At 43.8% G+C, this 27,286-nt stretch overlaps 1 protein-coding gene across 1 annotated transcript in view; it reads right to left on the minus strand.

Annotated features, from left to right (window-relative positions):
- Nucleotides 1-27,286, minus strand: part of TOGARAM2 (TOG array regulator of axonemal microtubules 2) — a 119,944-nt gene that overhangs the window by 92,564 nt on the left and 94 nt on the right. The window lies entirely within an intron of this gene.

Below are 27,286 nucleotides of genomic sequence, written 5' to 3' on the forward strand. Positions count from 1 at the left end.
ACATGGGTGGCTCGTCACATAGTCTCACAGAGTGCATCCTACAGAGAAGCCTCACAGAGTGTGTCATACAGAGAAAGTCTCGCACATTGCGTCACAGAGAGACAGCCTCACAGAGTGCATCATACAAAGACAGCCTCACAGAGTATGTCATACAGAGACAGTCTCGCACAGACAGTCTCGCACATTGCATCATAGAGAGACAGCCTCACAAAGTGCATCATATAGAGACAGCCTCACAGAGTGCATCATACAAAGACAGCCTCACAGAGTGCATCATACAAAGACAGCCTCACAGAGTGCGCCACACAGAGACAGCCTCACAGAGTGCGTCAAACAGAGACAGCCTCACAGAGTGCGTCAAACAGAGACAGCCTCACAGAGTGCGTCATACAGAGACAGCCTCACAGAGTGCATCATACAGAGACAGCCTCACAGAGTGCATCATACAGAGACAGCCTCACAGAGTGCACTATACAGAGACAGCCTCACAGAGTGCGTCAAACAGAGACAGCCTCAAAGAAAGTGTCATACAGAGACAGCCTCACAGAGTGCATCATACAGAGACAGCCTCACAGAGTGCGCCATACAGAGAGAGCCTCACAGAGTGAGTCACACAGAGACAGCCTCACAGAGTGCGTCATACAGAGACAGCCTCACAGAGTGCGCCATACAGAGACAGCCTCACAGAGTGCGCCATACAGAGACAGCCTCACAGAGTGCATCATACAGAGACAGCCTCACAGCGTGTGCCATACAGAGACAGCCTCACAGAGTGCGCCATACAGAGACAGCCTCACAGCGTGCATCATACAGAGACAGCCTCACAGAGTGCGCCATACAGAGACAGCCTCACAGAGTGCGCCATACAGAGACAGCCTCACAGAGTGCGTCATACAGAGACAGCCTCACAGAGTTTATCATTGTGTAGATTACAGAAGGTCCCATAACGTGGCAGTACCTGTGCTTGGTACCTGCTGACCAGTCCTCTTGCTGGGATGCTGTGTCTACCTCTAAAGTCTGTAGATATCTCTCCAGGTGAGGGCCCAGGTGAGCTCAGTAGATCCCTCTCCAGGTGAGAGCCCAGGTTAGGTCAGTAGATCTCTCTCCAGGTGAGAGCCCAGGTGAGGTCAGTAGATCTCTCTCCAGGTGAGAGCCCAGGTGAGGTCAGTAGATCTCTCTCCAGGTGAGAGCCCAGGTGAGGTCAGTAGATCTCTCTCCAGGTGAGAGGCCAGGTGAGTTCTGTAAATATATATTTAGGTAAGAACCCAGGTAAGCTCTGAAGAGCCCAGGTAGCGGATACACTCAGTACAAACTCAGTACATCCAGCTAGGCAGTGTGTTCTACAGGTAAATCCTCACATTCCACAGGTAAACACGCTGCATAGCAACCTGGAAACTGTGAGATCAAGTGTGAACTCTCACTCGTGGGGCAGAGCTGGCCCTTTGTTATGCTAATACCGGGTACTGGAAGGCACTTGTGTGTCCTTGACAGCACAGAGACTCTCTGCAGGAGAGCAGCTAACCCTTTCACTGCCATGTGGGACTGCATTCCTCAGGTGCAGGATCTCACATAGGTGCCTTATAAAGAACTACATGTACCCATATTGTGCCTTATACAGAACTAGGTATTTCCATACTGTACCTTATACTTACACAGTTATTTGCTAAATTTCTATACTGTATCATAGACCCAGCCAGGTATTTCTATACTGTAATATATACCCAGCCAGGTATTTCTATACCATAATATATACCCAGCCAGGTATTTCTATACTGTATTATATACCCAGCCAGGTATTTCTATACCATAATATATACCCAGCCAGGTATTTCTATACTGTATTATATACCCAGCCAGGTATTTCTATACTGTAATATATACCCAGCCAGGTATTTCTATACCATAATATATACCCAGCCAGGTATTTCTACACCGTAATATATACCCAGCCAGGTATTTCTATACAGTAATACATACCCAGCCAGGTATTTCTATACCGTAATATATACCCAGCCAGGTATTGCTATACTGTATCATATATCCAGCCAGGTATTTCTATATGGTATCATATACCCAGCCAGGTATTTCTATACCGTAATATATACTCAGACAGGTATTTTTATACTGTAATATATACCCAGCCAGGTATTTCTATACTGTAATACATACCCGGCCAGGTATTTCTATACTGTAATATATACCCAGCCAGGTATTACTATACCGTAATATATACCCAGCCAGGTATTTCTATACTGTATCATAGACCCAGCCAGGTATTTCTATACTGTAATATATACCCAGCCAGGTATTTCTATACTGTAATATATACCCAGCCATGTATTTCTATACCGTAATACATACCCAGCCAGGTATTTCTATACTGTATCATAGACCCAGCCAGGTATTTCTATTCCGTAATATATACTCAGACAGGTATTTTTATACTGTAATATATACCCAGCCAGGTATTTCTATACTGTATCATAGACCCAGCCAGGTATTTCTATACTGTAATATATACCCAGCCATGTATTTCTATACCGTAATACATACCCAGCCAGGTATTTCTATACTGTATCATAGACCCAGCCAGGTATTTCTATTCCGTAATATATACTCAGACAGGTATTTTTATACCGTAATATATACCCAGCCAGGTATTGCTATACTGTATCATATATCCAGCCAGGTATTTCTATATGGTATCATATACCCAGCCAGGTATTTCTATACCGTAATATATACTCAGACAGGTATTTTTATACTGTAATATATACCCAGCCAGGTATTTCTATACTGTAATACATACCCAGCCAGGTATTTCTATACTGTAATATATACCCAGCCAGGTATTTCTATACCGTAATATATACTCAGCCAGGTATCTCTATACCGTAATATATACCCAGCCAGGTATTTCTATACTGTAATATATACCCAGCCAGGTATTTCTATACTGTAATATATACCCAGCCAGGTATTTCTATACCGTAATATATACTCAGCCAGGTATCTCTATACCGTAATATATACCCAGCCAGGTATTTCTATACCGTAATACATACCCAGCCAGGTATTTCTATACTGTATCATAGACCCAGCCAGGTATTTCTATACTGTAATATATACCAGCCAGGTATTTCTATACTGTACTATATACCCAGCCAGGTATTTCTATACCGTAATATATACCCAGCCAGGTATTTCTATACTGTATCATAGACCCAGCCAGGTATTTCTATACTGTAATACATACCCAGCCAGGTATTCTATACTGTATCATAGACCCAGCCAGGTATTTCTATACCGTAATATATACCCAACCAGGTATTTCTATACTCTGACACAAGTCCCTGCTCCCTGCACATGGGTCATACCCAGCTTCTAGGTTGTCCTATACTCTTCCCTAGTCTTTAATATGTTAAGAAGTCCATAGAACATACCCAGCCAGGTATTTCTATACCGTAATATATACGCAGCCAGGTATTTCTATACTGTATCATATATCCAGCCAGGTATTTCTATATGGTATCATATACCCAGCCAGGTATTTCTATTCCGTAATATATACTCAGACAGGTATTTTTATACTGTAATATATACCCAGCCAGGTATTTCTATACTGTAATACATACCCAGCCAGGTATTTCTATACTGTAATATATACCCAGCCAGGTATTTCTATACCGTAATATATACCCAGCCAGGTATTTCTATACTGTATCATAGACCCAGCCAGGTATTTCTATACTGTAATATATACCCAGCCAGGTATTTCTATACCGTAATACATACCCAGCCAGGTATTTCTATACTGTATCATAGACCCAGCCAGGTATTTCTATACCGTAATATACACTGCGTGCAGAATTATTAGGCAAATGAGTATTTTGACCACATCATCCTCTTTATGCATGTTGTCTTACTCCAAGCGGTATAGGCTCGAAAGCCTACTACCAATTAAGCATATTAGGTGATGTGCATCTCTGTAATGGGAAGGGGTGTGGTCTAATGACATCAACACCCTATATCAGGTGTGCATAATTATTAGGCAACCTCCTTTCCTTTGGCAAAATGGGTCAAAAGAAGGACTTGACAGGCTCAGAAAAGTTAAAAATAGTGAGATATCTTGCAGAGGGATGCAGCACTCTTAAAATTGCAAAGCTTCTGAAGCGTGATCATCGAACAATCAAGCGTTTCATTCAAAATAGTCAACAGGGTCGCAAGAAGCGTGTGGAGAAACCAAGGCGCAAAATAACTGCCCATGAACTGAGAAAAGTCAAGCGTGCAGCTGCCAAGATGCCACTTGCCACCAGTTTGGCCATATTTCAGAGCTGCAACATCACTGGAGTGCCCGAAAGCACAAGGTGTGCAATACTCAGAGACATGGCCAAGGTAAGAAAGGCTGAAAGACGACCACCACTGAACAAGACACACAAGCTGAAACGTCAAGACTGGGCCAAGAAATATCTCAAGACTGATTTTTCTAAGGTTTTATGGACTGATGAAATGAGAGTGAGTCTTGATGGGCCAGATGGATGGATTGGTAAAGGGCAGAGAGCTCCAGTCCGACTCAGACGCCAGCAAGGTGGAGGTGGAGTACTGGTTTGGGCTGGTATCATCAAAGATGAGCTTGTGGGGCCTTTTCGGGTTGAGGATGGAGTCAAGCTCAACTCCCAGTTTCTGGAAGACACCTTCTTCAAGCAGTGGTACAGGAAGAAGTCTGCATCCTTCAAGAAAAACACGATTTTCATGCAGGACAATGCTCCATCACACGCGTCCAAGTACTCCACAGCGTGGCTGGCAAGAAAGGGTATAAAAGAAGAAAATCTAATGACATGGCCTCCTTGTTCACCTGATCTGAACCCCATTGAGAACCTGTGGTCCATCATCAAATGTGAGATTTACAAGGAGGGAAAACAGTACACCTCTCTGAACAGTGTCTGGGAGGCTGTGGTTGCTGCTGCACGCAATGTTGATGGTGAACAGATCAAAACACTAACAGAATCCATGGATGGCAGGCTTTTGAGTGTCCTTGCAAAGAAAGGTGGCTATATTGGTCACTGATTTGTTTTTGTTATGTTTTTGAATGTCAGAAATGTATATTTGTGAATGTTGAGATGTTATATTGGTTTCACTGGTAAAAATAAATAATTGAAATTGGTATATATTTGTTTTTTGTTAAGTTGCCTAATAATTATGCACAGTAATAGTCACCTGCACACACAGATATCCCCCTAAAACTAAACTATATACTAAAAACAAACTAAAAACTACTTCCAAAAATATTCAGCTTTGATATTAATGAGTTTTTTGGGTTCATTGAGAACATGGTTGTTGTTCAATAATAAAATTAATCCTCAAAAATACAACTTGCCTAATAATTCTGCACTCCCTGTATACTCAACCAGGTATTTCTATACTCTGACACAAGTCCCTGCTCCCTGCACATGGGTCATACCCAGCTTCTAGGTTGTCCTATACTCTTCCCTAGTCTTTAATAAGTTAAGAAGTCCATAGAACATACCCAGCAGGTATTTCTATACTCTCCCTGCACATGGGTCAAACCCAGCTTCTAGGTTGTCCTATACTCTTCCCTAGTCTTTAATAAGTTAAGAAGTCCATAGAACATACTCAGCCAGGTATTTCTATACCGTAATATATACCCAGCCAGGTATTTCTATACTGTATCATAGACCCAGCTAGGTATTTCTATACTGTAATCTATACCCAGCCAGGTATTTCTATAGCGTAATATATACCCAGCCAGGTATTTCTATACTGTATCATAGACCCAGCCAGGTATTTCTATACTGTAATATATACCCAGCCAGGTATTTCTATAACGTAATATATACTCAGCCAGGTATTTCTATATTGTATCATATACTCAGCCAGGTATTTCTATACTGTAATATATACCCAGCCAGGTATTTCTATACTGTAATACATACCCAGCCAGGTATTTCTATACTGTAATATATACCCAGCCAGGTATTTCTATACCGTAATATATACCCAGCCAGGTATTTCTATACTGTATCATAGACCCAGCTAGGTATTTCTATACCGTAATATATACCCAGCCAGGTATTTCTATAGCGTAATATATACCCAGCCAGGTATTTCTATACTGTATCATAGACCCAGCCAGGTATTTCTATACTGTAATATATACCCAGCCAGGTATTTCTATAACGTAATATATACTCAGCCAGGTATTTCTATATTGTATCATATACTCAGCCAGGTATTTCTATACTGTAATATATACCCAGCCAGGTATTTCTATACTGTAATACATACCCAGCCAGGTATTTCTATACTGTAATTTATACCCAGCCAGGTATTTCTATACCGTAATATATACTCAGCCAGGTATTTCTATACTGTAATATATACCCAGCCAGGTATTTCTATACTGTATCATAGACCTAGCCAGGTATTTCTATACTGTAATATATACCCAGCCAGGTATTTCTATAACGTAATATATACTCAGCCAGGTATTTCTATATTGTATCATATACTCAGCCAGGTATTCCTATACTGTATCATATACCCAGCCAGGTATATCTCTACTGTAATACATACTCAGCCAGGTATTTCTATACCGTAATATATACCCAGCCAGGTATTTCCATACCGTAATATATACTCAGCCAGGTATTTCTATACCGTAATATATACCCAGCCAGGTATTTCTATACTGTATCATAGACCCAGCTAGGTATTTCTATACTGTAATACATACCCAGCCAGGTATTTCCATACTGTAATATATACTCAGCCAGGTATTTCTATACCGTAATATATACCCAGCCAGGTATTTCTATACTGTATCATAGACCCAGCCAGGTATTTCTATACCGTAATATATACCCAGCCAGGTATTTCTATACTGTATCATAGACCCAGCCAGGTATTTCTATACCGTAATATATACTCAGCCAGGTATTTCTATACTGTAATATATACCCAGCCAGGTATTTCTATAACGTAATATATACCCAGCCAGGTATTTCTATACTGTATCATAGACCCAGCCAGGTATTTCTATACTGTAATATATACCCAGCCAGGTATTTCTATAACGTAATATATACTCAGCCAGGTATTTCTATAGCGTAATATATACCCAGCCAGGTATTTCTATACTGTATCATAGACCCAGCCAGGTATTTCTATACTGTAATATATACCCAGCCAGGTATTTCTATAACGTAATATATACTCAGCCAGGTATTTCTATATTGTATCATATACTCAGCCAGGTATTTCTATACTGTAATATATACCCAGCCAGGTATTTCTTTACTGTAATACATACCCAGCCAGGTATTTCTATACTGTAATATATACCCAGCCAGGTATTTCTATACCGTAATATATACCCAGCCAGGTAATTCTATACTGTATCATAGACCCAGCTAGGTATTTCTATACCGTAATATATACCCAGCCAGGTATTTCTATAGCGTAATATATACCCAGCCAGGTATTTCTATACTGTATCATAGACCCAGCCAGGTATTTCTATACTGTAATATATACCCAGCCAGGTATTTCTATAACGTAATATATACTCAGCCAGGTATTTCTATATTGTATCATATACTCAGCCAGGTATTTCTATACTGTAATATATACCCAGCCAGGTATTTCTATACTGTAATACATACCCAGCCAGGTATTTCTATACTGTAATTTATACCCAGCCAGGTATTTCTATACCGTAATATATACCCAGCCAGGTATTTCCATACCGTAATATATACTCAGCCAGGTATTTCTATACCGTAATATATACCCAGCCAGGTATTTCTATACTGTATCATAGACCCAGCTAGGTATTTCTATACCGTAATATATACCCAGCCAGGTATTTCTATAGCGTAATATATACCCAGCCAGGTATTTCTATACTGTATCATAGACCCAGCCAGGTATTTCTATACTGTAATATATACCCAGCCAGGTATTTCTATAACGTAATATATACTCAGCCAGGTATTTCTATATTGTATCCTATACTCAGCCAGGTATTTCTATACTGTAATATATACCCAGCCAGGTATTTCTATACTGTAATACATACCCAGCCAGGTATTTCTATACTGTAATATATACCCAGCCAGGTATTTCTATACCGTAATATATACCCAGCCAGGTATTTCTATACTGTATCATAGACCCAGCTAGGTATTTCGATACCGTAATATATACTCAGCCAGGTATTTCTATACTGTAATATATACCCAGCCAGGTATTTCTATACTGTAATATATACTCAGCCAGGTATTTCTATACTGTAATATATACCCAGCCAGGTATTTCTATACTGTATTATATACCCAGCCAGGTATTTATATACCGTAATATATACCCAGCCAGGTATTTCTATACTGTAATATATACCCAGCCAGGTATTTCTATACTGTATCATAGACCCAGCCAGGTATTTCTATACCGTAATATATACCCAGCCAGGCATTTCTATACTGTATCATAGACCCAGCCAGGTATTTCTATACTGTAATATATACCCAGCCAGGTATTTCTATACTGTATCATAGACCCAGCCAGGTATTTCTATACTGTAATATATACTCAGCCAGGTATTTCTATAACGTAATATATACCCAGCCAGGTATTTCTATACTGTATCATAGACCCAGCCAGGTATTTCTATACTGTAATATATACCCAGCCAGGTATTTCTATAACGTAATATATACTCAGCCAGGTATTTCTATATTGTATCATATACTCAGCCAGGTATTTCTATACTGTATCATATACCCAGCCAGGTATATCTCTACTGTAATACATACTCAGCCAGGTATTTCTATACCGTAATATATACCCAGCCAGGTATTTCTATACCGTAATATATACCCAGCCAGGTATTTCTATACTGTATCATAGACCCAGCCAGGTATTTCTATACTGTAATATATACCCAGCCAGGTATTTCTATACTGTATCATAGACCCAGCCAGGTATTTCTATACTGTAATATATACTCAGCCAGGTATTTCTATAACGTAATATATACCCAGCCAGGTATTTCTATACTGTATCATAGACCCAGCCAGGTATTTCTATACTGTAATATATACCCAGCCAGGTATTTCTATAACGTAATATATACTCAGCCAGGTATTTCTATATTGTATCATATACTCAGCCAGGTATTTCTATACTGTATCATATACCCAGCCAGGTATTTCTATACTGTAATACATACCCAGCCAGGTATTTCTATACCGTAATATATACCCAACCAGGTATTTCTATACTCTGACACAAGTCCCTGCTCCCTGCACATGGGTCATACCCAGTTTCTAGGTTGTCCTATACCCTTCCCTAGTCTTTAATAAGATAAGAAGTCCATAGAACATAGAAACATAGAATGTGACGGCAGATAAGAACCATTCGGCCCATCTAGTCTGCCCAGTTTTCTAAATACTTTCATTAGTCTCTGGCCTTATCTTATAGTTAGGATAGCCTTATGCCTATCCCACGCATGCTTAAACTCCTTCACTGTGTTAACCTCTACCACTTCAGCTGGAAGGCTATTCCATGCATCCACTACCCTCTCAGTAACCTCTCAAAACCCATCTCTTCAGAAGAGCTTATGGCCACTCAGAGTACCTTTTATTTCACAAATCTGCCTCTTGTTCTCTCTTAAAGAGCTACTCCACTCTCACCTTCCAGTTCTGTAAATGTATCATCTTGTCACATTGTTGCTATCCCTCTCAATGCCCTTCCTGTTGTGTTTTATACCCCTCTAGACTGTAGGCTTGTTTGAGCAGGGTCCTCATCTACCTATTGTTCCTGTAATATTCTGTAATTGTCTAATATATTGTTAAATTTCCCGCTTTATAAAATATTAAAGTGATGCTGAATAATTTGGCGCTATATAAATACCAATAATAATAATAATAATAATAATAATAATAATAATAATAATATACCGAATTCTGGTCTTTCCTCCTGCACTATGGACATTTTGCTTACTAGATCCCCTGTCCTCTGGATTCTTTGCCCTCTTGTGACCCTCCTGCTGTCTGAAGTTGTATAATTGCCCTTTCTTCTGGTCTTAGCAATTTCCAAACCTGCTGTCCAGCAATCCCACAGCTAAGTGCCCTGCAGGCTCTCATCATTCCAGGGATCTTATCATTCAGTCCTCACGTAGGATTTCACCCTCCGGGCGTTACAACGTTAAGTGAAATGTAATGAATACATAACAGTAATTAGCATCTGTCTGACCATTACTGTGTATACAGCTACAGTCCTCTAATAAACCTCACCAAACAAACTACTGCAATCATCGTGCTATTATGTAAACATTGAGATTGAAGAGAAAAGATGCAGAAATATTAAATGATTTAATCCCATTCTTTTTATTGGCAACAAAGACATCAATTTTTTTTTCTATTCTGGATTAAAACATTCATTTATGAGGGGGGCGTGGCTTGGAGGCCGAGAGGAATGGCAGCTTAATCTGAGAGCTCCCCGCAGGCTTATCTTGAATCCTCGTCCATCCACTCCCTACAAATACAAAATGGGCAAAACACATCGCTCATCACACACTGGTAAGCCCGCAGACACAACCAAGGGCACCCCGGCGTCCACATTGCACAAATACCTGAAAACCCCGGCGGACCTGGCTTCACAGGCCTCGACGGATTCCGGGACCTCGTGGGCCTCGCGCCCTCATTCCCCAAACACAGAACCCTGCACGGAAACCCCCGACATCAACCCCCATCCAGAGCATACACCGGACTGGGTGACTTTAATCCGGGCACTACCAACCAAGGCAGACCTCAAGGAGGCGAACTCTGAGCTCCGAAACTCCATCACGGCAGAGCTCCACTCCCTCCGAGAAGAACTGCAGGGCCTGCACCAAAAGGTATCCCAGCTGGAAGCGGATAGTGACCATCTGACTGCCACACAAAACGCCACTACAAATACCCTGAAGGTACATGAGGCACAAATACGCCAGATGGCCCTACACCTCGAAGACCTGGATAATAGGGGACGCAGACAAAATATCCGGGTTAGGGGGATTCCGGAAGAATTGGATCAGACTACCCCGATCCGCGTAACGCTCATGGGACTATTTAACAGGCTCCTCGGACGGCCTGAAACCACGCACATCGAATTTGTGCGGGCACACAGGGCCCTGAGACCTAGGGGCCCCCCCGGAGTCCCCTCCCAGAGACACAATCTGCTGCCTAGCGAGCTACCAACTAAAGGAGGACATCCTGAGACAGGCCCGAGAAACAGACCGGGTCCTGTTGAACGGCACACCCCTACAACTGTACCCTGACCTGTCGCCAGCAACTCTGGCCTACAGAAGGACACTTAAACCCCTGACTCGTGTCCTACAATCTAACAAAATACGCTACCGATGGACTTATCCCTCAGGACTACAAGCTTCCACTCCCATCGGCTTATTTGTGGTGAGAACCCCAGAGGACCTAGCAGACCTGACTACTGAACTGCAACTACCGCCTATTCAGCTCACATGGCCAGACCCGATGGCATTCTACTCCTTCCACCCGGGAACGGTCTCACAACCCCGCAGACAACGGAGAACCAGAGCCCAGACCATACGCCAATCAGGAGCAACCTCTTAAGCCGAGAGACATTTCTACCTCTGATCTCAACTGCAAGTATTTAATACGCTCCATGAACTCAGAGACTAAGACCACCCATGCACCACATACAAGACTTTTTCCTTTTGTTCCACTAGACTCCACTTGACTCATTACAACAAGTAACGGGGAGGGGGGGGGGAGGGGGGAGGGGGGGGATGGGGGGGGGGAGGGGGGGGGATGGGGGGAGGGAAGCTATGCCCTGAGGCAGCCTGGGACCCCGCTAGAGATACAATTCCGTGGGGGACAGGTAGCTCACACCCGAGCAAATCCTAACCGGCCCACCATCACCACCCCCTAGTCCAGACGCACGACCTAAGTCGACTTTAATGAACCCCCCCCTGGTGGAGGGGTGAGGGGGGCGTCCCTGGCTGGACCGTACCGCAGAGGCGACACCGCCCTGCGAGGAACCGGTGGGGGAGCAGAGGCGGGGGCCGATGCTGGTGCGGTTCACCCGGGGCACGACCCCCCTCCTTGATAGCAACAGGGGAGTTAACTCAACACCAAAACCAGAGGGCGGAGGACGAGTACAGGGCCTACCTCGACCTAGGGATGGGTGCGAGACGCTAAAGAATGCAAACTTGGAATCTGAACCCACCCCCGACAACCGCTAAAATCACGGACGGGGTACCCCCTCCCACCCACACCATGAGAGTCGCATACTGTCCTAACCTCCTCACAAACCAAGGGAACAGAATAGGACTTATAACCGTAGAGTAGCATGGGAAAACCGAAACCAATCCTGAGGAATGGGGAAGCGGGACTTTTTCTAAGGTAGATAAATTGTTCAATATGCTTGTTTAATAAGTTCATTTAAACTGTTATACTTGCTTAATGTGTTTATTTCAACTATTATTGTTTGTTGATGCTCACTGACTTGCCCACCGGGCCACACGCCACACCAATACCAAACGCCCAACGAAACAAACCCTACCCACTGAGGGCCTCAGGCCAATACGAGTTTAGGACGAGGATGAAACTAACAATCACTCACCCACCACCCACATTTGAAGCCGTAGGGGGGCTGGAGGTTCCAGGTGAGACCCGACACACGAGAGCCAGGGGTGTGAGGGCACGGGAGGCCACACAACCCCGGGAATCCCGGGCGGGACTCACACGGAGACCCTCGACCTCCTCCGTTTTCCCCAATAGGAATAGAGCGCCCACAGATAGGTGGACGGGACTTGGTGGACCACTGGTGGACCCCACCACTCCTTGTCCCCCGACGCTCGACCTTTAAACAGCCACCACCGAGTGGCTGCTTGGTTCACTGTACATAGTTTCCCCACCTAGATTCCCTTTCCCTTCCTGCCCCGTACCTGTCCTCCCCCCCCCCTTCCCCCTCCCTCCTTCCCCTCCTCTACCGGACGACCCGACTGACCCACGACACGCACTGACCGGACCCGACACAGACAAGTACACACACCCCACGATGACCGACGGACCACTACTACCGTGCGACCTCACTGTCCTCTCCATAAATGCCAAAGGGCTTAACAAACCGGAGAAAAGGTCAGGGGCACTGAGGGACTTTCACTCGCAGAAAGCATCTGTAGTAATGATACAGGAGACCCACTTTAGAGATGGGGACAGGCCCAAGCTGACTAACCATCACTTCCCAACAGGATACTACAGTGACTTCCACGAAGGAAAATCCAGGGGGGTGGCGATACTATTTAATAAGAAAATACCGTTTGTGGAGAAGGCAAGCATGACCGACAGGGAAGGGAGATTCCTCTTTGTAAAAGGCACAATATCCGACCACCTTTACACCTTTGCCACTTTGTACGCACCGAACTACAAACACCACCGCTACCTTAAAAGCACTCTGCGGAAACTTCACGCTTTCACAGAGGGGGTCCTCATAATAGGGGGCGACTTAAACGTTGCCATAGACCCAACCTGGGACAGCTCCACGGGCACCTCCCACCTCCCCAGACAACACCTTAGAGCAATAACCTCCCTACTGAATAGACACAGACTAATTGACTGCTGGAGGGCACATCACCCGGACGAACGGGACTATACATTCTACTCCCATCCCCACCGGACATACACTCGCATAGACTACTTTCTCACCACACACTATCACCTCTCCTTAATACGAGACGCAAAGATTGGAGTAGCGACTTGGTCAGACCACGCTCCAGTCCTTATCACCCTCCGATCCCCGCTTCTTAGACCCGCAATGACCAAATGGAGACTGAACGAATACCTGCTATCACGCCAAGACATGACCACACACTTTGACAGAGTTTTGACCGAATACTTTCAGGACAACGCACCAGAGGACACCTCGCCGACAATCAGATGGGAAGCACACAAAAGCGTCATACGGGGACACTTCATACAAAAGGGTGCAGAACTCAAGAAACAACGGGAAGCCCGAATCACAGAACTCATAACAGACATACACAAACACGACACGCTTCACAAACAAAACCAATCCCCGGCCCTTCACACACAACTCCTACAACTGCGACGAGACCTGACCTCCCTGATCCAGTCCAAACACCATAGAGAAGCCCTTAGACATAGGGCCTTTTTTTCCCTACACGGCAATAAGAGCGGCAAGCTCTTAGCCAGGATGCTGGCGAAACGGCGCCAAATGACATACATCAATAAAATACGAGACAAACAGGGAGTGACGCGCCGCCTACCATCCGAAATCATGCAAACGATAAAAACCTACTACTCAGAACTCTACTCGCTTCCCCGACCGAAGTCGGAGATGGCGGCCGCCCACCTAAAAGACTCCATCCGACAATATCTGCTGACCCATAAACTACCCGTACTAGATCAACAGGTGGCCGACCAGCTTGATGAACCCTTCTCAATTGAGGAGCTATCGAGGGCGATTAAAGGAACTAAACCTGGCAAGAGTCCGGGCCCCGACGGCCTGCCTCTTTGCTACTACAAGCACTTCGCAGACAAATTGTACCAACCTATGCTGGCCTCCTTTAACGCGATTAGAGAAGGTCACCATTTCCCCAAACAGGCGTTGACAGCACACATTACTATCATTCCAAAGGAGGGCAAGGACGCGGAGCACTGCGGGAACTACAGGCCCATCTCCCTCATCAATTGCGACATTAAGTTGATGGCGAAGATGCTTGCCGGTCACCTGCAACCACACATCCCCGCACTGGTGCACCCCGACCAAGTCGGTTTTGTCACAGACCGTGAAGCGCGAGACAATACCATTCGAACCCTTGCCCTTATGCACAACAAGACCTGTGACGCCGGAGGCCTTCTCCTTCTGTCCACGGACGCGGAGAAGGCCTTCGACAGAGTGGGATGGGAGTACCTATTCCAGATCCTGGGTCAAATAGGTCTGGGACCCCACATGCAGGACTGGATCACAGCCATGTATGATGGGCCCACGGCTCATGTCATAGTAAACGGGGCACTGACGGACGAATTTCCGATATACAACGGCACCCGTCAGGGTTGCCCACTTTCCCCACTGCTCTTCGTCCTTGCCCTTGAACCCTTTATGATAGCCATCAGAGAACACCACGACATAACGGGCATACGCACAAGAGACACACATCACAAGGTGGCCGCATACGCGGATGACCTCCTCTTTTACGTTACGAAACCGGAGATCTCTCTCCCCAACATTCTGCAATCCTTCAAGACATTCGGACACATCTCCAACCTCAAAATAAATTACTCCAAATCCCACATACTGAATGTAGACTTACCTGACAACAGAATTACCCCCATCCGCCCCAGCTTCCCATTCCAATGGGCAGAACATAAAATACGTTACCTAGGCACATGGCTAACTAGACAGAAAGAAGACATATACAGAGAAAACTTCTCCCCTATGCTGAACACTTTCAAAAGGGAACTAGCCGAATGGTCTCACCCACATATATCGTGGCTGGGAAGGGTTCAGGTAATTAAAATGAACCTTCTCCCACGATTACTCTACCTATTCCAGACACTCCCCATAACAATCCCTAAAAGATTCTTCACTGCCTTACGCACGCTGACTAGCGCGTATATATGGAACGGGAAAAGACCACGTCTCAAGTACCAGACCCTCACTCTACCTAAGGAGAGGGGGGGTTGGCCATCCCCGACTTCTATCTATATTACACGGCTGGACACCTACGGAGGGTCCTAGACTGGACCAAGACCAACGTCCACAAACAATGGAAAACGGTGGAAGAGACGGAGACAGCAGGGCCGGTGTCGACCCTACCATGGTGCTCCGGAGGGGGCCTGGGTCGGGGATGCTCCTCTCTGACGCAACATACCCTACGGGTATGGCACAGAGCGTCCCGGGTACATGGCCTCACCCGACACCCCTCACCCTTACTACCACTCATCCATGACCGAGACTTTCCACCCGGGCTGGATCCAAAGGCCTTCAGAGACCTCATACACAACCCAATCCCCAGACTACACCACATACACACACATAACGGACGGAAAACACTCACACAACTGACGGAATGTACACACCCCACATTCATGCAAACTTTCAAATACAAACAACTTTCGAACTACATTGACTCACTGCCCGGAGGACAGAACTACGCTAGGGAACCGACCACCTTCGAGGACTACTGTATCCAACCAGACCCCCTTCCCCACAGCATTTCTATCCTGTACTCACTGCTACAGAGGGAGACCCCCACAGAGACTCCAGCCTTTAAGGGAACATGGGAAACAATCCTGGGGAGGACATTTACAGAGACAGAATGGGACAAAATTTGCTATCTAACACACCACTGCTCCACCTTTTCGAAGACGCAAGAGACGGCATTTAAACTATTGAGCCACTGGTACCGCACCCCACACAGATTACATGCCATAGACCCCTCACACTCCGACCTGTGTTGGAGATGTGGAGAGGCTACAGGCACCACACTACATCTATGGTGGGACTGCCGTAAGATAACACCATTTTGGAAGTCTATTCACGATATCTTGTCGAGGTTGTCAGATGCACCACCACCGCTGGACCCAGCGGCGATGCTGTTACACCACACGACAACACCCAGATCTAGGTATAAAAAATCCCTGACAATTAGGATCCTCAATGTAGCAAAGCAGATCATCCCTCAATACTGGAGACAGGACAGACCCCCACCCCTAAGAGCCTGGTTCAACCAAATGGAGGACCTCAGGGCTATAGAAGAACTCCACTCAGGAGCCACCAATACCACTGGGAAATATATGGAGACCTGGACACACTGGATAGTAACCACCATACAGACAGACTTCACCACTCACCTGGAAACGGGAGACTCACACGACGGGACGGACTGACCCTACCACCCCACCCACCCAACCTACCACAGAGCTCATACCCCCCCCACCTTCAGAATCCCCCCCCATCCCCTCATTTCCCCCCCCTCTAACATTTCCCACATCCTCCATTAAGGCCGTAGGCAAATACCCCGACAGCACAGAGACACGTATGATCACTGTACGAAGGCTCAGGCAGCCACGTAGACACACAAGGCTCACCTACGGTGACTTAGAGATGTTTGGAACACTTGGTTACCCAACCCCCTTATCCAATGAACCGCAGCTACATTCGTTTTGTATTTAAGCACCATGACAACTACTAGGGGCAACCTAATATGTAGTTAAACCCAGAGGGACGCACGAATGTTTTACCAAAAACTTAACCAAGGTTCACTTTTGATAGGACCTGCGTGTCCACCACTGTTGGGGGCCTGCGTGCTCCACTCCCAACCTATATCTTGTAGCACATGTTGTGCTTTGTTTGCCTATCTTAAAGAGACCTGCGAGTCTCGATTTATATATTGTTTACAACGATTGAGACCTGTGAGTCTCACATTGAATATATAAAAATGACAATAAAAATATATTTACAAAAAAAAAACAAAAAACATTCATTTATACACTGAACAAAATTATAAACGCACCTTCCTGTGCCAGACCCGGCGACACTACCCCAGAGAGTCTGGGATGTTGACAACATACCTCCTTTCATTCCCGGAGGGGAACGGGACACTGTCACTTGAATATGACCTTGACTGCATAAGGTTTCTAGTTTAATGATACCACAACTGTTCGAAATATTGCACCTTATGCCATTACGTATCTTGTTTAATGTTTTCTTGTTACACGCGCTGACCGCTTCCTCACTGATATATTCACATGCTCCTGACGCTACTATACGAACGACCTCAGCTGCCCAACTACTTGTTCAGCCACTACACACACTTACCACTACGGGACCGCCTGATACCGACACTTTCTTATCCTCCCCCCTCTACTGCCCCGCGAATCTGGGGAACTAAGGCACATACAACACACCTGGGCCTGAACCCCGCGAGCTAGACTAGCAAGCAGTCCACCCAAACCCCAGAAGAACCGCGACTAAGGTGCCATACTAATATCCCCTAGCCCAATCTTCCATTCCCATCAGGTCTGGCTACCTATGTCAAACAGAGAATAACACATCTACCTTAAGACGGGACAGCTTATCCTGTAAGGGCTGGTTTCTAAACATATTGGGCACTACACCTCATGTTCCCTGCATACCTACGTTTACAGCATACAGATGTAACCTTGTAACACTATAACTCACAAACTACTGGACCACTACCTTCACTAATTATAAAATGTGCTGTTTCATCTGCCATGTTATAAATTGCTACTGACTTATTGTTATTGTACCCGCTGTTGTGGCGCTGCAAAAAATCTGTTACTCTATGCACAAGTAAAATAAAGAATAAAAAAAAAAAAATTATAAACGCAACACATTTTGTTTTTGTCCCCATTTTTCATGAGCTGAACTCAAAGATCTAAGACTTTTCCTATGTACACAAAAGGCCTGTACTGGGGGGCGGAGCCTAGCTTCCAGGCTAAGCAGACGTGCAAGACCCAAGCTCCTGACCAAAACTGCTGTTTTTGGGGGGAAAACCCCAGAAATCCGGCACGTCCACTTTCTGGAGGAGAATAAGCGAGGAGGGGATACCCGGGGGAACCCTTTGCCACCCGAAGCATGCCTGACACTAGCCGGGAACCCTAAAAACCTACTGAGGCCTACCAGGGATCGAAGCGTGGAGAGGCGGCCGCTCTCCTCGCTAGAGAACAGGCTCAAACCTCCTACCTCCTAACCCCCCCCTTTGGACCGGTGGGGGATATCCCGGTCCGCACAGGGCGCTGAAACGAGCACCACAATGCCAGAACTAAGAGGCGGCACCGGGAAAATCTTGGTGAGCCACGCGACACTCTCAGGAACTTCATCACCTCACACGACTGCAAGATCTCCAAAGATGGTGACAGTGCCCTTACCTCATGAGCCCTGGTGTATACAGCACAAGCAGCCCTGGTGTATACAGCAGAGTTATGAGGAGCAAACATTAAAGCGACTGGACAAAATCTTTAACCGTTTCTGGGCAGCAATAGAGGCTCGCACAGCACCATCCACGACCCAGCAGCAAGTAAGAGATCTAGATGGAAGTAAACGGAGGGGGACACTCTCAAACCTTGACCACATGCAAGAGGAGGGTGAGCTGGGGGGGAATTCCAAACTCCCACGAGGGGTCCCCGCTGCCAACATGCTTCACAACATTGCCACTCACCTTCCTAGGCCGAGAGCCACACGAGGCTCAGCCTCACAGCTTCACCCACAGGTGCGGAGGATCACTCGCCGCCGGCTGCCCGCACCCCACAGATCCTCTGCATACCCCAGGCGGCGGAAGGATAAGGTCTTCAAGAGAACCAGAACCCAGATGCAAGCTCTCACACAGACCTGGGGCCGGAAGAGCACTGTGCCCTGGCGGGGATATGCCGACCTCCACCTGAACTTGCTGGGCTACATGAACTCCCTACAAGACTTTCTAGTGGCAACTGTGAGCCCCCAAACCCTATGCTTGCCTTCCCTCTGCTTCCCGGCTCTAGGCATAGGCTGACTGTTCGCTTATCTCTCTGGGCTGTTCTGCCACACACACCCTGAGACTTCACAGCATGATGTCGTGGCTAAATGGTCCCACATAGCCCTTGCGGCTACTTTAAATTTGCCTGGCAGCAATCCCTCCATAACCACTTTTTAAGTTTGCTGAGGCTAGACTATAACATCTGCTTCCCATATAATCGTTAGCTGCCATACATAGCTAGGGGCAGCCACCTTATAATGATGCCTAGCCCAGCATACACTCTATGATTTTAACGCATATATTCAGTGACCCCTATGCAACTATGTTAGCAATTATACAGTTATGTAAAACGGGGACCCATGCTTGCATGTTTAACAATAATAGCTGCACCCAGCAGCTTTCTAGCTCTGCTGTAATTTCATATGTGTCAGTTCAATGGCCCACCCAGCATGATACCTAACCTGATTTAAGCTAGCTAACAACACATGATAATAACTATACAGGGAGTGCAGAATTATTAGGCAAATTAGTATTTTGACCACATCATCCTCTTTATGCATGTTGTCTTACTCCAAGCTGTATAGGCTCGAAAGCCTACTACCAATTAAGCATATTAGGTGATGTGCATCTCTGTAATGAGAAGGGGTGTGGTCTAATGACATCAACACCCTATATCAGGTGTGCATAATTATTAGGCAACTTCCTTTCCTTTGGCAAAATGGGTCAAAAGAAGGACTTGACAGGCTCAGAAAAGTCAAAAATAGTGAGATATCTTGCAGAGGGATGCAGCACTCTTAAAATTGCAAAGCTTCTGAAGCGTGATCATCGAACAATCAAGCGTTTCATTCAAAATAGTCAACAGGGTCGCAAGAAGCGTGTGGAAAAACCAAGGCGCAAAATAACTGCCCATGAACTGAGAAAAGTCAAGCGTGCAGCTGCCAAGATGCCAATTGCCACCAGTTTGGCCATATTTCAGAGCTGCAACATCACTGGAGTGCCCAAAAGCACAAGGTGTGCAATACTCAGAGACATGGCCAAGGTAAGAAAGGCTGAAAGACGACCACCACTGAACAAGACACACAAGCTGACACGTCAAGACTGGGCCAAGAAATATCTCAAGACTGATTTTTCTAAGGTTTTATGGACTGATGAAATGAGAGTGAGTCTTGATGGGCCAGATGGATGGGCCCGTGGCTGGATTGGTAAAGGGCAGAGAGCTCCAGTCCGACTCAGACGCCAGCAAGGTGGAGGTGGAGTACTGGTTTGGGCTGGTATCATCAAAGATGAGCTTGTGGGGCCTTTTCGGGTTGAGGATGGAGTCAAGCTCAACTCCCAGTCCTACTGCCAGTTTCTGGAAGACACCTTCTTCAAGCAGTGGTACAGGAAGAAGTCTGCATCCTTCAAGAAAAACATGATTTTCATGCAGGACAATGCTCCATCACACGCGTCCAAGTACTCCACAGCGTGGCTGGCAAGAAAGGGTATAAAAGAAGAAAATCTAATGACATGGCCTCCTTGTTCACCTGATCTGAACCCCATTGAGAACCTGTGGTCCATCATCAAATGTGAGATTTACAAGGAGGGAAAACAGTACACCTCTCTGAACAGTGTCTGGGAGGCTGTGGTTGCGTCTGCACGCAATGTTGATGGTGAACAGATCAAAACACTGACAGAATCCATGGATGGCAGGCTTTTGAGTGTCCTTGCAATGAAAGGTGGCTATATTGGTCACTGATTTATTTTTGTTATGTTTTTGAATGTCAGAAATGTATATTTGTGAATGTTGAGATGTTATATTGGTTTCACTGGTAAAAATAAATAATTGAAATGGGTATATATTTGTTTTTTGTTAAGTTGCCTAATAATTATGCACAGTAATAGTCACCTGCACACACAGATATCCCCCTAAAATAGCTATAACTAAAAACAAACTAAAAACTACTTCCAAAAATATTCAGCTTTGATATTAATGAGTTTTTTGGGTTCATTGAGAACATGGTTGTTGTTCAATAATAAAATTAATCCTGAAAAATACAACTTGCCTAATAATTCTGCTCTCCCTGTAGACAGCACTAGGATTTCTCAGCTTGTTTTAGTTTCTCTTGTTCTAATGTTTATACTTTCATCTCATTTGTCTAGATCTTCTCCTAGGCTAGCTAAGTGTTATATGCTCATTCACTCTAGACATGACTAACCAGCATGTTCTAATTAACATTTACTTAATTAGCAAGCTAATGTACCGACAGTATATATTTTTCTTTTGTGTCTTAAGCCTCAGTCCATAACCTGTGTAAAAAGCTTGTCAATCTTATTCATTACTTTTAGGCGTAACACAAGACCTGCAAATCACATTATAAGCATAAATGTACTTTTTCATGTTACTCGAAGTTCTATGCATACCTAACCTAGCATGTCATAGTATACTAAAACAAAAAATGTGCAAGATATCTACAAGCCATGTTTATGTGAAGATAGAGCTTGTGAAAGCTATTGTGGCTGTGCAAGCACTGCTGTAACTCTCATGCACAACAAAAATAAGAAATTCAAAAAGGCCTGTACTGTTCACAAATCTGTCTAAATCTGTGTTAGTGAGCACTTCTCCTTTGCCGAGATAATCCACCTCACAGGTGTGGCATATCAAGATGCTGATTAGACAGCATGATTTTTGCACAGGTGTGGCATATCAAGATGCTGATTAGACAGCATGATTTTTGCACAGGTGTGGCATATCAAGATGCTGATTAGACAGCATGATTATTGCACAGGTGTGGCATATCAAGATGCTGATTAGACAGCATGATTATTGCACAGGTGTGGCATATCAAGATGCTGATTAGACAGCATGATTATTGCACAGGTGTGGCATATCAAGATGCTGATTAGACAGCATGATTTTTGCACAGGTGTGGCATATCAAGATGCTGATTAGACAGCATGATTATTGCACAGGTGTGGCATATCAAGATGCTGATTAGACAGCATGATTATTGCAAAGGTGTGCTTTAGGCTGGCCACAATAAAACTCCACTCTAAAATGTGCAGTTTTACTGTATTACATGGTCCGGGGGGGTCTGGAAACCAGTCAGTATCTGGTGTGACCACCATGTCCCTCACGCAGTGCAACACATCTCCTTCGCATAGAGTTGAATCTAACACAGATTTAGACAGATTTGTGAATGATATTTGAGAGAAATAGGCCTTTTGTGTACATAGAAAAAGTTTTAGATCTTTGAGTTCAGCTCATGAAAAATGGGGGCAAAACCAAAAGTGTTGCGTTTATAATTTTGTTCAGTGTAACACTTCAGACATCAGCACAGATCATAAACATATCTGCTTTCGCATTCATTGTTATACAACTAAATCCTAAAAAGGTGCCCCTATTAAAGGGCGTATAATGTACTTTATCGTCTAGCAGAGTTCGTAACATTGTTGATTTTAACTCAGTGGTGGACCCTCCTGCACCCACACATTCAGTGCCAAGTGTACATTATGGTACAATTAATTATGTTTTGTGGACTTGTGATAATTTAATTATTTATTTTTTCCAAGTAAGAGTTTTTCTCCTCAAGCCGCCCCCAGCTCGTCCTGCCCTTCCCTCCCTCCCAACCTGGTGTGTTTCTCTTTTTGTCTCCAGTGTTACAGCTCCACATGAAATGCAGAGGTATTCGTTTTTTGTAGTTCACCTGTTTTGGGGTTTCTACGTAAAGGAACACTATAGGGACAGGAACGCAAACATGTATTCCTGAACCTATAGTGTTAAACCCACCATTTAGGTAGTTGCCCCCTAATTTTCAATGCAAGCGCTGCATGGGTCCAACGGCTCTGGCCCCGCCCCTGTCCCTCCTCCTTGGTGACATTATTTTTTAACTAATTCCTGGGGAAAGCATTGGATTGGCTAAACTCGGCAAGGAGGCAGGATGTGTCGTGGCCAAACTCAGTTTTGGCCAATCGGCACATCCTCATAGAGATGCATTGAATCAATTAATCTCTATGAGGAAAATTCGGCGTCTCCATGGAGAGCGTGGAGACACTGAACAGCAGTGCTGCCTACTGTGCAGCACTGACCCCGGAAGCACCTCCAGTGGCATCTAAGGAGTGTGTCCCTGGGGAGCAATGTAAACACTGTTTTTGCATGAAAATGACTGAAGGGAATGATTATACTCACCTACTAAGCTGTAGTTGTTTTGGTGACTATAGTGTCCCTTTAATTAGAAGTCCCAGAAACACTTGCTGTGCATGGATTTATGAGATAAAGTCAGTGCTGACACATATATTTTATAAAATATTATGATGATTAACAAATATTAGAAAGGAACATTTCTCAGTATGTACCATTGGGAAATAAATATAAAAGAAACAAATTAAAACCAATGTGGCTTAGTAGAGAAGTAAAACAAGAGATTAAAAATAAGAAAAGGGCATTTAAAGCATTTAAATCGGACAAATCAGATGCATCTTATAAAAGATATAAGGAAGCAAATAATGCGTGCAAAAAGGCAATTAGACTTGCTAAACTTCAAAATGAAAAAATGATAGCTAAAGAGAGCAAAACCAACCCCAAAGCATTTTTAAGTACATAAATTCTAAAAAAAATAAAAAAATGAAAGTGTAGGTACAATTTAATGAAGTTAATGAAGACCAGGAAAAGGCAGGAATTTTAAATAACTATTTCTCCTCCGTATATATTAAGGAAGAACCCATGGCAATAGATGTGCGAATAATTGCTACTAAAAACTTGCAGAATAATTGTAATTGGTTAACTCAAGACAAGATCCTGCAGCAACTAAAGCAAGTTAATATAAACAAAGCTCCAGGGCCTGACGGTATCCATCCACGTGTACTTAAGGAACTAAGTGTAGAAATAAGTGAACCTCTGTTTTTAATCTTTCAAGATTCTTTTCTTTCAGGAAGTGTTCCGGGGGATTGGAGGAAGGCAGATGTGGTTCCTATATTCAAAAAGGGTTCAAAATCCTTGCCTGGAAATTATAGACCTGTGAGTTTAACTTCTGTGGCTGGTAAAATATTTGAAAGGTTATTAAGGGATAATATTCAAGAATTCCTTGAGAAGAACATGGTTATCAGCAAAAATCAGCACGGTTTTATGAAGCACAGGTCATGTCAAACTAACTTGATTGAGTTCTACGAAGAAGTAAGTAGAAGTATAGATCAGGGTGTTGCAGTGGATGTGATCTATTTGGATTTTGCCAAGGCATTTGATACAGTTCCACACAATAGATTAGTGTTCAAACTCAAGGAAATCGGTCTAGATGAAAATGCTTGTTCTTGGGTAGAACATTGGCTTAAAAACAGAGTACAAAGAGTTGTCGTTAATGGTAAATTTTCAAGCTGGACAGAGGTGGCAAGTGGTGTTCCTCAGGGGTCTGTTCTGGGACCCCTTCTATTTAACATGTTATTAAATGATCTTGAAGACAGCATTGAAAGTCATGTTTCAGTGTTTAAATAATACAATGTGAGCAAGATATTACTTTGCTGCAGAAGGATTTAGATAGACTGGAGGACTGGGCACTCAAATGGCAGATGACATTTAATGTTGAAAAATGCAAAGTTATGCACTTCGGCGTAAAGAATACACAAGCAAAGTATACCCTTAATGGAAGCGAATTAGGGATAACAACACACGAAAAGGACTTGGGAATTGTTATAGACAACAAACTATGCAACAATGTGCAATGTCAATCAGCAGTGGCTAAGGCCAGTAAGGTATTGTCATGCATGAAAAAGGGCATTCATTCTCGGGACGAGAATATCATTTTGCCTCTTTATCAATCACTGGTAAGACCACATATTGAATATGCTGTGCAATTTTGGGCACCTGTTCTAAAGAAGGATGTTATGGCACTAGAAAAAGTGCGGGCTACAAAATTAATAAAAGGAATGGAACATATCAGCTATGAAGAAAGGTTAACAAATTGAAACCTATTTAGTTTAGAAAAACGTCGCCTGAGAGGGGATATGATAACATTATACAAATATATTCGGGGCCAATACAAACCATTGTGTGGAAATCTATTCACAAACCGGACTTTACATAGGACACGAGGCCATGCGCTTAGACTGGAAGAAAGAAGATTTCGTCTAAGGCAAAGGAAAGGTTTTTTTTACTGTAAGAACAATCAGGATGTGGAATTCTCTGCCTGAAGAAGTGGTTTTATCAGAGTCCATACAGATGTTCAAACAGCTACTGGATGCATACTTGCAAAAACAGAATATTCAAGGATATAATCTCTCAATGTAGGGTAATAACTGCTTGATCCAAGGATAAATCTGACTGCCATTCTGGGGTCAAGAAGGAATTTTTTTCCTAGCTTGTTGCAAAATTGTGCTTCAAACTGGGTGTTTTGCCTTCTTTTGGATCAACAGCAAAAAAACAAATGTGAGGAAGGCTGAACTTGATGGACGCAAGTATCTTTTCAGCTATTTAACTATCTATCTATGTAACTATGAACAGAGGTGGCACTGTGCTACAGCCCCTGCCAACACATACACAATCTCTACAGCCCATATACCTGTGCATGTGCACACACTACAGCCCCGAGCTAGGCTTAGTATCACAAACAGCAGGACCCTTTACACACACTGCCCTGCAAACAGCCTCTTCTACACACATACCAGACCTGTCCAATTTTGTTCTTTGGGACACTAGAGGCAAGACACCAGCAAACAGTGTCATTAAATTTGCTTGTGTTTTGCAAAACAAAAACAGGGCATTTCGCCCAGCCTTGGGTAGTGGACATCTTGGGTGAGTTTCCAAACAATTTTTGCCAGGACTTGACCCCAGGATGTAATTATTAAAAAGGGCAATGATGTTGGAACAAACACTTGGAAAAAAAAATGCCAAAACCGCATTAGTCATTATTGTTGCAACATGTTCAAGAACAGTCAGATTGCCATGGCAATATCGCTGGCCGGTTAAAGAGATAGCTACCGATGTGACTCTCTGTTTACCGGCTACATGATCAGCAATGAATGAATCCTTGTAAAACATTCATTTGTACGTTGGGATCACTCACTGCACCTGATTTACCAGCATTGTGTTCTAGATATCAGGGTGCACAGAACATTTCATTAGGAGGTCCAATGGATTTATTTTTTATAAAAGGGGAATATTTATTGAAAACTCAACTATCACAAGAATCATTTGCATTTCAATTCTTTCAAATTTAATTCAGCCATTTTTTTTTAAATGACAAACTGAACATGGACTCACACTTCAAAAGTAAAACCAAAAAATGTTGTTTTTTTATGATAAATACCATAATTCTAATTAGATGCTGGTAGAGATCGTGATGGTTATTCACCAAAGTTAGAATTGCCAGGATTTCCACATTTTTAATTTAAGGTGAAAGTAGCTGATCTCACTGCATAGACTTAGAACATTTTAAAATTTGATCTCTTTTAACATTAAGTTTAAAATTATCTTTGAATTCCAGACAATTCTTGCTTTAGTAAATGACCTCCCAAATTAGGGACAATGTGGACAATGTGACCACTAATTAGGGTGTCGTGGATACATGTTGCACTCGCCTGTATTTCTATTTATAGAAAATGGCTTTTTCAAGCATTAAATGTCACTGCACACGTTGTCACCCATAACTTTAAACAGTTTATACTTTGTATTATGAAGAGAACATTCTCTTGTGTATAAATTACTTTTGAATTCTCCATTCTAAACCTTTGACACATATTTTCACAATTTCCGACGTAGCCTTCTAGTACAGCACTAAG

The sequence above is a fragment of the Pelobates fuscus genome, chromosome 2, assembly GCF_036172605.1.
Source record: "Pelobates fuscus isolate aPelFus1 chromosome 2, aPelFus1.pri, whole genome shotgun sequence".
Classification (NCBI taxonomy): domain Eukaryota; kingdom Metazoa; phylum Chordata; class Amphibia; order Anura; family Pelobatidae; genus Pelobates; species Pelobates fuscus.